At 36.1% G+C, this 15204-nt stretch overlaps 1 protein-coding gene across 24 annotated transcripts in view; it reads right to left on the bottom strand.

Annotated features, from left to right (window-relative positions):
• PLEKHA5 (pleckstrin homology domain containing A5) overlaps window positions 1-15204 on the bottom strand; it is a 241678-nt gene that overhangs the window by 163695 nt on the left and 62779 nt on the right. The window lies entirely within an intron of this gene.

Genomic DNA, 15204 nt, shown 5'->3' with positions numbered 1-15204 from the left:
TTTTTTTTTTTTTTTTTTTTTTTGACAGAGTCTTGCTCTGTCACCAGGCGCCAGGCTGGAGTAGAGTGGCACAATCTCGGCTCACTGCAATCTCTGTCTCCTAGGTTCAAGCAATTCTCCTGCCTCAGCCTACCAAGTAGCTGGGACTACAGGTGCACGCCACCACGCCAGCTAATTTTTGTATTTTTTAGTAAAGACAGGGTTTCACCATGTTGGTCAGGATGGTCTCGATCTCTTGACCTAGTGATCCACCCGCCTCAGCCTCCCAAAGTGCTGGGAATCACTTATTCTTTAACTTACTGATTTACCCTTTCTCTACCAGCAAAACCTGATTATGTTTCCTAAACTCTCTGTCTCTCTCTCTCTCTCTCTCTCTCTCTCTCTCAGTCCACATACCTTTCAACCTGACCTGTCACTGTGAAGCCAGTATATAAAACCTCCCTAAATTTTGAGGTTCCTCTGGTTAAGAGCCACTGCTCTAGATGCTCACTCACTAGTTCACAGCCTTTCAATTTATGAGTCATTTTTTAAGGGGATAAATGACAGCGAGCACTTACAGGATGTTTCAAATATATGGTCTCATTTAATATTCAAAAATCCTCAAGTAATAGATCTTATTAATATTCTAGCTGGTATACAAATCTGGATACAGAGACTCGGAGGCTTATCTGGAGTCACACAGATAAGTTAACAGAGTTGAAATTTGAGCCCAGATTTTGGAATTTTTTTGTGGTGATAGAAACCCATGGTCTAAACGTGATCTAAAAGGCAGTGAACTTAGGAAGCAGAACTACTGACAATAATTTTCATTAGTAAAGAAACATGGAAAGAGGTAGGGAAGAGTAGGGAATAACTGTGAAGAGAATAATTAAGAATGAACAAAAAGTAATGAACCCAAGGCAAGTGGTACTAACTCAGCTTTTATTTAGTTTTATTGTGGTATAATTCACATTTCATTAAACCCACCTATGGTTAAGTGTACAGTTCAGTGACTTTTAGTGAATTTACAGAGTTGTGCCACATCCAGTTTTATAACATTTCTATCACCACAAAAAAATTCCCTCATGTCACATTTATAGTTAATCTCCACGTCCACCACCAGCCCTAGACAACCACTGATTTGTTTTGTCTCTACAATTTGCCTTTCTGGGAAATTCATAAAAACTGAGTTGTACAATGTGTAGTCTCTGTGTCTGGCTCCTTTTGGGTAGCATCGAGGTTTTAAAGTTCAGTCGTCCTATAACATTTAACAGTCAATTGTTTCCTTTTATTGCTGCATAGTTCTATTCTATAGATAAGACACATTTTGTGTATCCGTTCACAGTAGTTGACAAACATCTGCAGTTAGGCGGTTATGAATAATACTATCAACATTTTAGTACAAATCTTTGTGTGTACATGCTTTCATTCCTCTTAAGGTACGTAAGTAGTAGAAATGCTTGGTCAAATTTCAATTAATTTTTTCCAGAAACTTCCAACCTCTTTCCAAAGTGGCTGTAACATTTTATATTTCTATTACCAGTGTAACAGAGTTTGAGTTTCCACATCCTCCACAATACGTGATAATGATAGTCTTTGATAACAGCCACTCTAGTGGGTTCCTCAGTGTGGTTTTAATTTGCAATTTGCTAACATCTAATGATGCTGAACATCTTTTCATGTGTTCACTGGCCATTTGAGTATATTCTCTTTTGAAATATATTTAAATTTTTCCCCCATTTAAAAAATTGAGCTATTTGTCTTTTTATTGTTGAGTTGTAAAAGTTGTTTATATATTCTAGATATGAGCTATTTGGCAAATATGTCATTTGTGCATACTTTCTCCCAATCTGTGACTTGTCTTTTCATTCTCTTCAGTGTCTTACATAAAGCAAAATTTTTAAATGTTGATGAAGTTTATCAATTTTTTTCTTTTATAAATCTTTAACCACAGCTAAGAAATCTTTGCCAGACCCAATGTCACAAATAATCTTTTTTCTAGAAGTTTTACATTTTTTGTTTTTATATTTAAATCAATAATTCATTTAATTTTTGTGCATAATATAATTATGATTAAGGGCCTAAAGTTTTAAAACTTTTTTATGTTTACATATGGCTATCTAATTAGCATAGTATCATTTACTGAAAAGATTATCCTTTCCCCAATGAACTCCTTTGGCATTTTTGTCAAAATTCCTTCCTTGGTTTTGGAAAGCAGAAATAGCAAGCAAGGAAAGGGTTAAGAAAAAAGAATGAAGATACAGACAGATTTGAATTGAAGAGGAAAAAAAGCTAATGAAGTTCATGCCTGATAGTTTCTATTTTTTTCTTCTCCAAGGTATGATCTGCTAGGAATAAAGAAAAGAGGAGTGGGACAGGCATTCTGAGGTGAGTAATCAAAAGTTTGGAACATTTGTTATGGGGGAATAGGAAAGCTACTGGATAATAAAGACAATCAGTTTAGAATATGCTTTTTTGTCAACTAGTATTAGTGACCAAGAAGTGAAGCTAGTCATAGGCCTGCATACAGATACTGGGACTTCCATTAAATCTTCTACTCTCTGGAAGAATGAAAAGGAAATCTAATCAACTGGAAGAATAAATGATAAAAAATATTTTTTGACATTTTAAATTTTTTTTATTGATACATAATATTTAAGGGGGACAAGTGATACTTTGTTGCATGCACGGGAAGTGCAATGATCAAGTCAGGGTATTTGGGGGATCTATCACCTCAAGTACTAATCATTTATTTGTGCTGGGAACATTTTAGGTCCTCTCTTCTAGCTATTTTGAAATGCATTTAATAGATTGTTGTTAACTACAGTCACCCTACTCTGCTATCAAACATTTATGCCTATTCCTTCCATCTAACTGTATGTTTGTACCCACTAACCAACCTTTCTCCACCTCCCCTTTCCCTCATACTGTCATCAATCTACTGTCTACCTCTCCTTTCTCCCATACTCCATCAATCTACTGTCCACCTCATTTTTTTTTTTAGCTTCCACTTAAGGATGAGAACATGTGCTATTTGTCTTTCTGTGCCTGGCTTATTTCACATACTGACCTCCAGTTCCATCCATGCTGCTGCAAATGACATGATTTCCTTCTTTTATGGGATAAAAATGATTTTAACTATGACCCTTTTCAAAAAGTTTGAGATTCCACCTAACTTAGAGAATAAAATACAGAATCCATTATACAACAGCTTCAGAAAAAAAGCCCAAGTCTTAGAATGTGCTTTCATTCCATGGCTTCTGTGGTCATAAGGTTTAATGCTACATTTTACTGGGACTTGGTATCTCAACAAAGTGTATCTTGCAGCACAAATATTTGCATCAAACTTTGTTAAGTGTGGTTGGCTACTGAGCAACTGCAGGCTCCTAAGATCACACTGTCATATATTCATGAAACAAGCCTGAATTTTAACTAACCATTGGAGAGAAAAACCAATGAGTAGCAACAGGATCTTGAAAATGAGAAACACTACAAGTTAGAAATAGGTGCTGCCATCACTGCCACCACTTCACTCTTTGGGACAAACCACTGACACTTTTCAGTACAACACACTGACAGTCAGTCATGAAGTACTAACACTAGATGTCGTTGATAAAAGATTTTTATTTATATTTTATTGCTTTCTCACCCAGATATCTACAGAAGGCATTTTTTCAAAAAAAAAAAAAAAAAAAAGGCATTTTGATTTTTAGATATCTAATTGTTATAAAGGAAGATCTCTACAAAATCAGGAGCATATATTTGCAAGAGTCTTGGGGAGAGGTATAAATTCTGCATAATAATTTGCTACCATCTTACAAAAAAGAATTGTAAATTTTAAAACATATTTCTATAAAATAAACTTAATGATCCAGTGACTTTTACTGCAGTGATAAATCCTTAGCATATACTTAGCATGTGGCAAGATAATGAATAGACCTAATTATACATTATTTTGGGATTCAAGCTGTCTTTTAGACAATGTTTAGACTATAAGAAAATCTGTCATGTTTTGCTAGAAAAACAAAAAAACAAAAGCATACATGAAATAATCTGTTGAATAATGGTCTTATAGAAAATTTTGTTTTAAATATTTTACTATGTACATAAAAAATGGGGATAGGGTATAACTATTCCTGCATTCTGCTAAAAGACAGAAAAATAAGTATTTATTAGTGCTCCTTTCCCCAAAATCAGAAAAGTCACTTTTTTCCCTCACTCTGCCTAAGGATAGTGTTATAATAAAAAAGTCTGCTTCCTTTCTTTATTCATGCAATCATTCATTCCACAAATATTTACTAAGTATTAACTATGTGCCACTCTTCTGTGTATTACACATAACAGCAGTAAAAAGGTCTATGCTCTCACGTTTATATTCTCATGGGGGAAGAAACTCAATAAACAAAAGACTACAAGAGATAGTGTAAAAGGGTGATGCAAAGAACTAAGATAGGTTCAATGACTCAGTGAATGGATTGTCAGAAAAAGCCCTGAGGGGGTAACAGTTAAGCACTGACTTAAAGTCACAAAAGGGGGAAAAGAAATTCCGATAGAGAGTGGACAGTTAGTTTAAAGGCTCTAAGCCTATCATATCTTAAAAGATGAAAGAAGGCCTCTGTGACTAGAGTATGGTAGGGTGAGAGGAAAACAGTTAATAAAAGTAAAAAAGTCAACTAGGGTTAGATTTTAAGTCAGATAATGAACTTTGGATTTTATTCTAAGTGCTATGGAAAACCACTGGAAGACACTGAGAGGATGTGAATTACATTTTTATATTGTAAGAAAATGAATCTAGCTAGTGTGGAGAATAGTTAGTAAAGGGTCAAGAGTAGAGAAGCCGGGGAAAAGCAAAGAGGCTGCCGCAGTTGTCTGAGTGAAAGATTATGCTGGCACAGATGGGAGGTTCCGCAGAGATGGAGAGGAGTGAGCAGATTTGGAATACGTTTTAGAGGGGAGTGTCAACAGAGCTTACTGATGATAGACTGGAGGGGAGGTGGGGTGATGGTAAGTGAAAGAGAAAAATTAAGGATGCCTGCAAAGGCGGCAAAGTTGTTTTTCTCACTGTATATATTGGACACTATATGGAAAGGTCAGTATATTGGAGATCAGGAAAGAGGCGGAGATGAAGATTTATGGGTGAGTGACTGGTGTATATATACAAAGAGCCTTGTAAGTGAATGAGGTGACTTAAAAAAAACACACAACACCAGATAACCCTGTGACTTAAGCAATGCCAACTATGTATCTGGTCCTATGCTTGGTGTATCTGCAGGAAAAACAAATCTTTGTCTTCAGGGAGCTTCTATCAGAGAAGACAAGAGCAAACACAATCATAATTAGTAAACGATGTAGTAATTTAGAAGGTGGTAAGCGCTACGAAAGAAAAAGTAGACTGTGGCTCAGGAGTGTAGCTAGGGTGGTGAAATTACACAGGGGTCAGGATAAGCATCATTCAAAAGATGAGACACGAGCAAAAAGGGAACAAAAAGCCAGGCAGAGGAAAAGGTCAGTGTTAAGACCCTTAGGTAGGAACACATAAGATCTTCCAAAATAAGTATCGCTGATATATTTGAAAAATAGCCACACTAGTATGGGAGACTGGTCTGAATGAGAGACCAACAGGATTGGAGCAGAGAGAAAAGGATCAGGAAAGGAATGGTCATGAAGCAGTATGAAACCCAGAAGGGTATGATGTCACAGAGGTTAGGAAAAAAGGATGTCAAGGCCCAACGATGCTGAATGCTGCCAAGAAGTGAATGAAGTAAGATCTGAACAGAGGTTCCTAGAGTTGGAAGTGCAGCATGGAGTCAATGGGGAAGAGATCTCTACAGAAGGGCAGGGAAGGAATTACGGCTGGCAGGAGGCATATTCACTTCTAAAGGTAATAGGACAGGTTGGCTCTCAGGATTTAACTAAATTCTTACTCTATCACAGCCAATGAACAAGGATTTGAAAATTTTAATTATGTCAATATTGTTAATCAGTGCTGGAATCCAAAAAACTCATTTTATTTTCTCATTCAATTATAAACTATGAAAAAAAAATCATTACTCTAAGCTATTTCTATTTAAAAAAAAGAGAGAGCCAGCGAGAGTGACAGAAAACAAGCTAAAAACCCCATAAGCCAGAGTAGTAGCTTTAACAGCAACACGATAGCAACCACCATTTGTTAAGACCCACTCTGGGTGTTGTGGATAGATGAATCATCTTTTGGTTATACCGGAATATTGTCACAGAGGTTTTACCATTCATACTGTGTATGAGGAAAGGTAAAACAGGGATTTGCTGCTAGGAAATGGATGGAAGGGATGAGAAGGAGCCTATGCTTTTTCTACTTTGCCACAGAGTCCCTCTTTTATTCACACCTGCTTAGACAAGAGATCACATGGTAGGTTTTCTTCTTGTTTTGTAAGAGATACTTTTGCTAGCTAGATATGGTATTTTCTATTCTTTATATTTTAATATAACTGCTATCACTGTTGCATTAACAAATTACAACTTCCTCAATTTTCCCTCTCCCTTCCATGCATCCTTTCATTCACTTGATATTTATCAGTGTCTACCGTATTCAAGTAAACACTGTATACTGACAAATCCTGTTATATTTTAGAATAGTTATCTAAAAAAAGATAGTAAAGATAGTCTATAATAAGAATTACTATAGTATAAAAAGCACAATTAACCAATATATCAGTAATTATGGTAGACTGTAATTTTTACTTAAATAAATCACTAATACGATGCCAGGAATTATGTTGGTGACCTTAATTTCTACTGGAAAAATTACAAATTACTTGTTGACAGTTTGTGGTTCGAATTTTTTCACTATATGCATTTAACAGTACACAAAATTTTACAGTCTAGAGACCAATGAAGAATCTACTATTAAATTGTCTTTATGTGTTAATTGAAAACATTTTATTGAAATAGCTAATCCCTAAAAAAGTATTTAATCAGTACTGACATTTAAAATATAATCTCTGTTGACAACTCAGAAAGGAAGATGACAGATTTTTCAAAAAGTTTATAGAAAAGACTTACAAGACCTCATGTTGTAAAAACAAAATATTCTTCAAGAAATTACAGTAAATAAAATACAGAAAAAAATATAACTATTGCTTTTTGAAAACTGAAACTAGATACACTTCAATCATCTCAATTAGTATAGGTAAGGCAAACACCAGATGCTCATTAGGCAAAGTAATATAAACAGCAACAAAGAGAAAGATGCCAAAGTAAACAGAATAATCAATAGAGAATGGCTCCACAAATTAAAGTTCATCTGTAATATGGAACACATCATGCAGCTGTCAAAAATAACAGGCAGAAGTGTGTGCACTGCCATGGAAGAATATACATACATTATTTCTGTATCCATATATATCATAAATATATACATAAAAGGCAGGTAATAGAATGGAATATGTTAATAGCCTGGATAAAGTCTACTTTCACTTTTTTTTTTTTTTTTTGAGAGACGGGGTGTCGCTCTCACCCAGGCTGGAGTGCAATAGTGCAATCTCAGCACACTGCTGCAGCCTCCACCTCCTGGGGTCAATCAATCTTCCCACCTCAGGCCCCAGAGTAGCTGAGGCTACAGGTGTGCGCCACCACATCTGCCTAATTTTTTTTTTTTTTTTGTATTTTTTTCAAGAGACAGGGTTTCATCATGTTGCCCAGGCTGGTCATAAACTGGACTCAAGCGATCTGCCTGCCTTGGCCTTCGAAAGTCCTGGGGTTACAGGCAAGAGCTATCACTTAACCCAGTCTCTTTGCTTATATCCTTTTGTGCTACATGAATTGTTCTGATAAGAATGTATTAGTTGTATAATTAGCAAATTAAAAAAGAAATAAAAGAAATGGGGTAAAAGAGGGTGTGGGAGGAAGGGAAAGGAAATAAAAAGGGGAAATAATAGGAGCCAGGAATGCAGGTGCGTGTGCTAGTAGTGTGATATGGAGAGCGATGGTTCAGGTACAAGTCCTAGTCCTGTTACTAACTTTGGGCAAGTTAAACTCCAGGGTTCAGAAGTTTCGTTTATTCAATAGTATTGCTCCAGTAAGACTATTTCTCACCCTACAGAATTATTGTGAACATTACACGAGAAAATTTTTGAAATGTGACTAACAGTGTCTAATACAGTATTAAAAAGCCCAATAAATGGTAACTATTTTTATGTTTTGAAATTAAAATGCTAAAGAAAACAACTTTACCTGTAAATAATTTGCTTTTTATACCTTAAAGTATATTTGATATGAATCCTTTTCATTAGTTTTAAAAAGTAGGTATTAAATGATCACAAAGTCAATTCAGTGGAATGTATGCTGGTGGTACTACTAGAAATGTATTTTATCTGAGATTTCCAATTCTAGCTTTACAAGTGCCTAGAGCTCTTGCCCTTGTTCATACAAATCTGAATCCTCTGTGCCTCTTACACAGAAATTTCAATATTCAATTTGTCTGTGGAATGAAACTGGTAAATATCTGTATCTCCTAAAGTCATTCTGCAATAGATAGGTAAAAGGAGGATATTAATGAGGGGCATATTCCCTAGACCATTCTTTCATATTAAAAAAAAAAAAAATCAGTTGGTAGGGATGCAAATTTGTATAACCTCTATGGAAATCAGCATGAAGGCTTCTCTGTGAACCAGAAATAGAGCTACCAGGCGATCTAGCAATCCCACTACTGGGTATCTATCCAAAGGAAAAGAATTTGTTATCTCAAAAAGATAAATGCATGTTTCATCAAAAAGACACATGTATGTTTATTGTAGCACTACTCACAATAGCAAAGATATGGAATCAACCTAACTGCCCATCAATGGACGACTGGATAAAGTAAATGTGCATATACACAATGGAATACTATTTAGCCATGAAAAAGAATAAAATCACGTGTTTTGCAGCAACATTGATGGAATTAGAGGTCATTATCTTAAGTGAAACAACTAAGACACAGAAAAGACAAATACTGCACCTCTCACTCATAAGTGGGAGCGAAATAATGTGTACACATGGAAGCAGAGTATGGAATGAAGGACAATGCTGATTGATATGGTTTGGATATTTGTTCAGCCCAAGTCTCTTGCTGAAATGTAATCCCCAATGTTGGAGGTGAGGCCTGGTGGGAGGTGTTTGGGTCATGGATGGATCCCTCATGGCTTGGTGCTGTAGTAGCAATACTGAGTGAGTTCTTGTGAGATCTGTTTGTTAAAAGTGTGAGGCACCTCTCCCCGTGCCATTCTTTCTTTTAATGCTCTTTCTCTGGCTCTGTGACATGCCTGCTCCTGCTTTGCCTTCTGCCATGAGTAAAAGCTTCCTGAGGTCTCCCTAGAAGCAGAGTAAATGCCAGCACCATCCTTGTACAGCCTGCAGAACCATGAGCCAATTAAACTTCTTTTCTTTATAAACTATCCAGCCTCAGATATTTCTTTATAGCAATGCAAGAATGCCCTCATACAGGGAGTCAGAGGGATGGGAGGGTAGGTGCAGGATGGATGATAGGAGGTTGCTTGGTAGGTACAATGTGTGCTGTTCCAGTGACAGATACACACTGAAGGCCCTGATTTTACCACAATGCAATATATATCAATGTAGCAAAACTGCACTTGTACCCTATGACTACAGAGAAATTAAAAAATCAGAACTCTGTAAATCAGAATGGATTTCCAATTATAAAATTAATATCTAACTTTCAATTCGGAGTAAGAAATTGATTAAAAATCTAATCTGCCTTCTCACAATACCCTAATTTAATCAACAATATTTGCTTTTAAAATATTGGCTTCATGTGTTCCCAACATGGGGTCTACTAATAGCTCATAAATTATCTTAATAAACAAAGTCTTACCTAAACAAGCATTATTCTTGTGAATATTACTATATTCTTTCCCCCTTCTAAGTATTAAGACTTTCCTTCTAAAAAAAAAAAAAAAAATCAAAACCACATTAACACTGCAACCTCTTGTGTTTTAAGTTCACTCACATGCTACTGTCCTTGGATTTATGTACCTCATAAACACTCCAAAACCTAACCTACAATTTAAAAGTCTCAAATCTGAAACAGGGGTTAACAAATTCATTCTGTATAGGACCAGATAGTAAATATTTTAGGCCTTGTAGACTGAGCAGTCTGTCAAAACTATGAGCTTTGCTATAGTGAGATAGTAGCCATAGATATTACATAAACAAATGAGTATGGCTGCATTCCAACAAAGCTTTAATTACACAAATAGGCAGCAAGCTGGATTTGGTTCATAAGCCACAGTTACTGACCCCTGATCTAAAATATTAATTAAGCAGAATGTCTATGATAGTCTTATCACTCCTTAAAAGTTTAGTGCCACGTCTGACCAATTATTTACTAGACTGTTCACTCATTAATGATTAGTATTACCAATTTTAGTAAGAATAAATTCTTTTCTTTTCTTTTTTTGAGACAGGATTGGGCTCTGTGCCTAGGCTGCAGTGCAGAGGCGCCATCTCGGCTTACTGCAACCCCTTCTGCCTCCCAGGTTCAAGCAATTCTCCTGCCTCAGCCTCTTGAGTAGCTGGGACTACAGGCACATGCCACCACGCCTGGCTAAATTTTTTTTTTTTGTATTTCGAGTAGGGACAGCATTTCAGCCATGTTGGCCAGGCTGGTCTTGAACTCCTCAGCTCAAGTGATCTGCACACCTCGGCCTCCCAAAGTGCTGGGATTACAAGTGTGAGCCACTGTGACAGGCCAAGAGCAAATTATTTTCTATTCTTATAATTTCATTAGGGTTCTCCTTAATATTTAAGTTTTCTTAATTCCTCATGAATCTCATTTTCTAAAATTTGTCCTTTTTATATACACCTTTAACTTCTCTCCAAGTTTCCTATGAAAAGTAGAAATGTCAGCACTTCTCTGTAATTAACTGCTTTTATAAAATTCAAAAAATAAAGCAAGCATTTACATGTGTAGTTTTCCCTTCATTAAAATTAAAAATAAAAATACTAAAAAATAAAAAATAATTCAAATCAATTGTTATAAAGATATCCTTCTCAAGTATGGTAGCTAGCCTCTAAGATGACCCTCAGTGATCCCCAACCTATACAAGGACTATACAAAGGGTATGCACACCCTTGTATAGTCCCTTTCTGCAACAAATCAAGGCTGGCCTTTTTCACCAATAAAAAATGACAAAAGTGACACCCAAAGCTAAGTCATAATGGCAGCACAGCTTCTGCCTTGCTCGGCTTGGTCACTATGGATAAAGCCAACTATCATGTGATGAGTCACGCAGCCTGTGCAAAGAAACCAACTACCCACCCTCAACTTGCCAGACATGTGATCCTCCAGCCTGAGCTTTCAAGCTTGCAGAGACTAAAGCCTTAGGCCATGTCAAACTACAATCTCATAAGAGAACCTGAGCCAGAACTGCCCAGCCAAGCAGCTTGAGAATGCCTGACTCACAGGAACAGGGAATGTTAATAAACGATTACTACATTATATTTTGGGGTGATTTGAGAAAACAGCTGATATTCCTGTAACTAATTAGGTTACAATGTATCTTATTTTGTATAACTGAATATTTTGCTTTTTGGCAGCAGCAGTTGATAATCACTTATATTGCAGTAAGATGAGTTTAGGAGATGAGACTGATTAACAACAACCAATTAGCCTGCAAGGTAGTGACGGATGCTAGACTGTTTGTTCAACAACATTCAATATTAACTCAAAGCATTCAGTGTGGGAAGCTGTGTACCAGGTTATTAAAGCATTAAGTCTGATTTCTACATACTGGTCTACGACCTATAGTTATATGCAAGAAATAAGCCCTGCTTCACTCCCGTTCTTGCCCAGGTAAATCTTACTGTTTCATAAGGCACTGTGTTTTAAAATCTTGGTCTGACCCATTAGTGAATAATAAAATGCAGTTAACAGGCTGTTTGCTACTATACTTTAAAATAATAAAACAGAAGACAAGGTGGTAAAGGGAACAAAGTGTTTTCATTTTAGTATTATATAAAGTGGACAGTGGGTCATCCAATATTATTTCTTATTGTGGGTCATGGTCAAAAAAATTTAAAATAAATGACATAAAATACCAAATATGTTTACATTCTAGGAAACTAGTCACCACACTCGTCCAGTTCTTAGCCAGCTCATTTTCCTTTTCCAACTTCTCTTTAGCTAGGCTTCACTGCTCATTTTGTTTTCACACTGATATTTTTAAATTCCTGTGAAAATTGGCTCTGGCTCAGTCGATTTTTTCCTAGTCTCAGTTCTGCTTATCTTGAGAGGGCTGAGAATAGGAAAGTCTCTTCTCCTTTGGGACATCCCATTTAAAACACACCTAACGATTGTCTCATAAGAATAAGGCAAGCAATGAGAGGAAGATTGGATAGGGAACTTAAAATAACACTGAGATAACTGAAATTTCTGGCTAAATGAATCATCTTCAGTTCTCCAGCACGCTAGAAATAATAGGCTTTCAAGGTTAATTTTTAACCCTACAATGTCCATGCAATAATTATACTTCCTACTAAGTAGACTTTTGGATTGCTAACAGTCATGTGCAGCATGTAAAGCTCTCTGCTTTCATGACGAGGGCCACAGATGTAGTACACATCTTGAATGCAGCAAGTTATCTCCCAGTTTTCTCTCCTGCAGCACCTGACACAGTGCTTTGCATTAACTTGAATGAATGAGTATCTTTAAAAAAAATTATTTGGGGAATTGAAAGACTAAAAAAGGAAATATTTATCCAATTGATAATTCATTTACTTATTTGCAGTGCTTCAAGACAAAGGCATCATTATCCATAAGGAAGTTTTCCTAGCTTTAAACCAGTATTTCTATCACTAAAAATGTAACTACCAGTAAATGTAACAAAATATTTCCTAAAACTTTTTAACAAGATGAAGGAGGATTTCAAGATTGAGTTTTTTCTATCAAACGGTGAAGTGAAACTATGGAAAAAATAGACACTAAGAGTAAGACTTCAAAGAGTAGATTCAACAGAATAATAATTTTTAAAATATACGATACAAGAAGGAAATGGAGATGCAACATGTTGTAACCAGATTTTAACAATTAATAAAGCAACAGATTAATATCTTTGGAAAAGTGCAGAAGAGCAAGTAGTCACATTCCACTAGAATGAGATCAAGAATAGAAAGGGGGGCATTAAATCACAAAAGCTCCAATGAAAGGAAAATTTTGGCTGTTCTTAAAAGAGCCTTTTTCTAAGCAACAGTTCCATTTTTATTAATTTTTCAAAAAGGAGTTATTATTTATGTCAATAAAATTTTAGCAGTTATGTCACTCTAGTCTTATCATTGGTCTAAACAAGACTTGAGGGCAGTCTATTTAATGGTCTGAATAGCATGAATATGTTGATAATGTGTCAAATTTATTTTCCTAACCCATTCCCGAGTTCCAGACTGGTATACCAAACTCCCTGCCTGAAATTCCCACTGGCTTTCTGCAACCATCTCAAATTTAACCTACCAAAAACTAATCTTTTGTTGATTTCCGGCCTTCAATCCACAGCTCCTCCCTGACCCCCTACCATTTCCCCGCAAAAAACAAATATTGTTTCCCATTTCTGAGCATCAAACCTCCACCCAGCTGCATGAATCACAGGGCTGCAATTTATTCCTCCCTTCTAACCCAACAAATCCTATGTAGTCTATCTGCAAAATCTCCTCCTCAAATGCTCTACCTTCCCCTATTTCTGCTGACACTTTCTTCATCTATCTACCATCTTTCCTCATTTAAGACAAATGCAATAGCTTCTTAACTATTCTCCTTGTTTCTACTCTAATTCTCACATCATTTAATCCTCCAAAAATGCCAAGACTTTAATGAGTCTTCTAGGTCCTGCACAGTGTGGCCCCAGTCCTTCTCACCTGGCATGGCTGGGAAATCCCATCTTCCTTGCCTAGTTCCAGGCTCAGGCACACTGGGTTATTTCAGACCCTGTGAATCTCTTCATCCTAGAATGTTCTTCTCTGGTAAACTAAGTATCTGTATAGTCTCAAGTTAAATCCATTTAAACACACTTTATTTACCTGTGTAAAAATTGAACAGGTGGAAAAATTCAGGGACAGAGCCTGTTTTATTCATCACTGTGATCCCAGAAGCTACCAGAGGTCTTGGTGTATAATAAAAGCTCAATAAACATTGGTCATTGAAAAGGCTTTCTTTTACATTTAACCCCATTTACCATTAAGTATATATAATGCCTTTGTATGTAAATTATAAATTTGAACAGACAATTGCAAGGTAAAATAAAAAATGAATTTAATCTGAAAAAGGAATATAGTGTAAATCAACATAATATGTATCATAATCTGTTCTTTTGCCTTTAGGGATTACAAGTTTATTCATACAGGCTGGGTGTGGCACCTTATGCTTGTAATCCCAGCACTTTGGGAGGCCAAGGCGAGCAGATCACAAGGTCAGGAGTTCTAGACCAGCCTGGCCAACACAGTGAAACCCTGTCTCTACTAAAAATTAAAAAAAAAAATTAGCTAGGCCTGGTGGTGGAAACCTGCAATCCCAGCTACTAGGGAAGCTGGGGCAGGAGAATTGCTTGAACCTGGGAGGTGGAGGTTGTGGTGAGCCGAGATTGTACCATTGCCCTCCAGCCTGGGAGAAAAGCTAGACTCTGTCTCAAACAAAACAAACAAAAAAAGTTTATTAATACAGTATTTTCGTTAAGTTGAATATGCAAAATAAAACCTTGAAGGTGAACAAGCATTGTGGTCTGATACAGTTATTCCATTTAAATATTTCCTCTAACTTGGCCATTACCAGAAGCATCGATAAAATTTCAGAACCAGGAACATCATTTCTAATCTAAAATGATATTGAAATCTTTATATGAAAGACTAATAAAATTTTAATATTTTACATTATTCTTCTCTTCCTATATCTTTCTTTCTCATACATTCATTATACTAGATGTATAATTTTTGTCTTTCAAAGTGAAAATAACATGCTGACCTGAAAATAGATTTTATTTATGAAAAAAATGTATTAAGATAGGAGAAAGAAAGAGGAGGGAACAATGTTGGGGATAGGAGCAGAGAGGATTGGTAACTTTAATTTTCCTTTCTAATTCTACTTCAAAGTCCTCATGTTCTTAATATTAAAGAAAAATTCTAAACACACAACACAAGAACTTCGTGAAGTATGCACAAGTTTTAACAGTCGAATCGATCAAGCAGAAGAAAGGGTATCAGAGGCCG

The sequence above is a fragment of the Sapajus apella genome, unplaced genomic scaffold, assembly GCF_009761245.1.
Source record: "Sapajus apella isolate SASKATOON/1434 unplaced genomic scaffold, GSC_monkey_1.0 scaffold84, whole genome shotgun sequence".
Classification (NCBI taxonomy): domain Eukaryota; kingdom Metazoa; phylum Chordata; class Mammalia; order Primates; family Cebidae; genus Sapajus; species Sapajus apella.
Note: the sequence above shows the minus strand (reverse complement) of the source record. Positions and strands in the feature narration are given on the sequence as shown.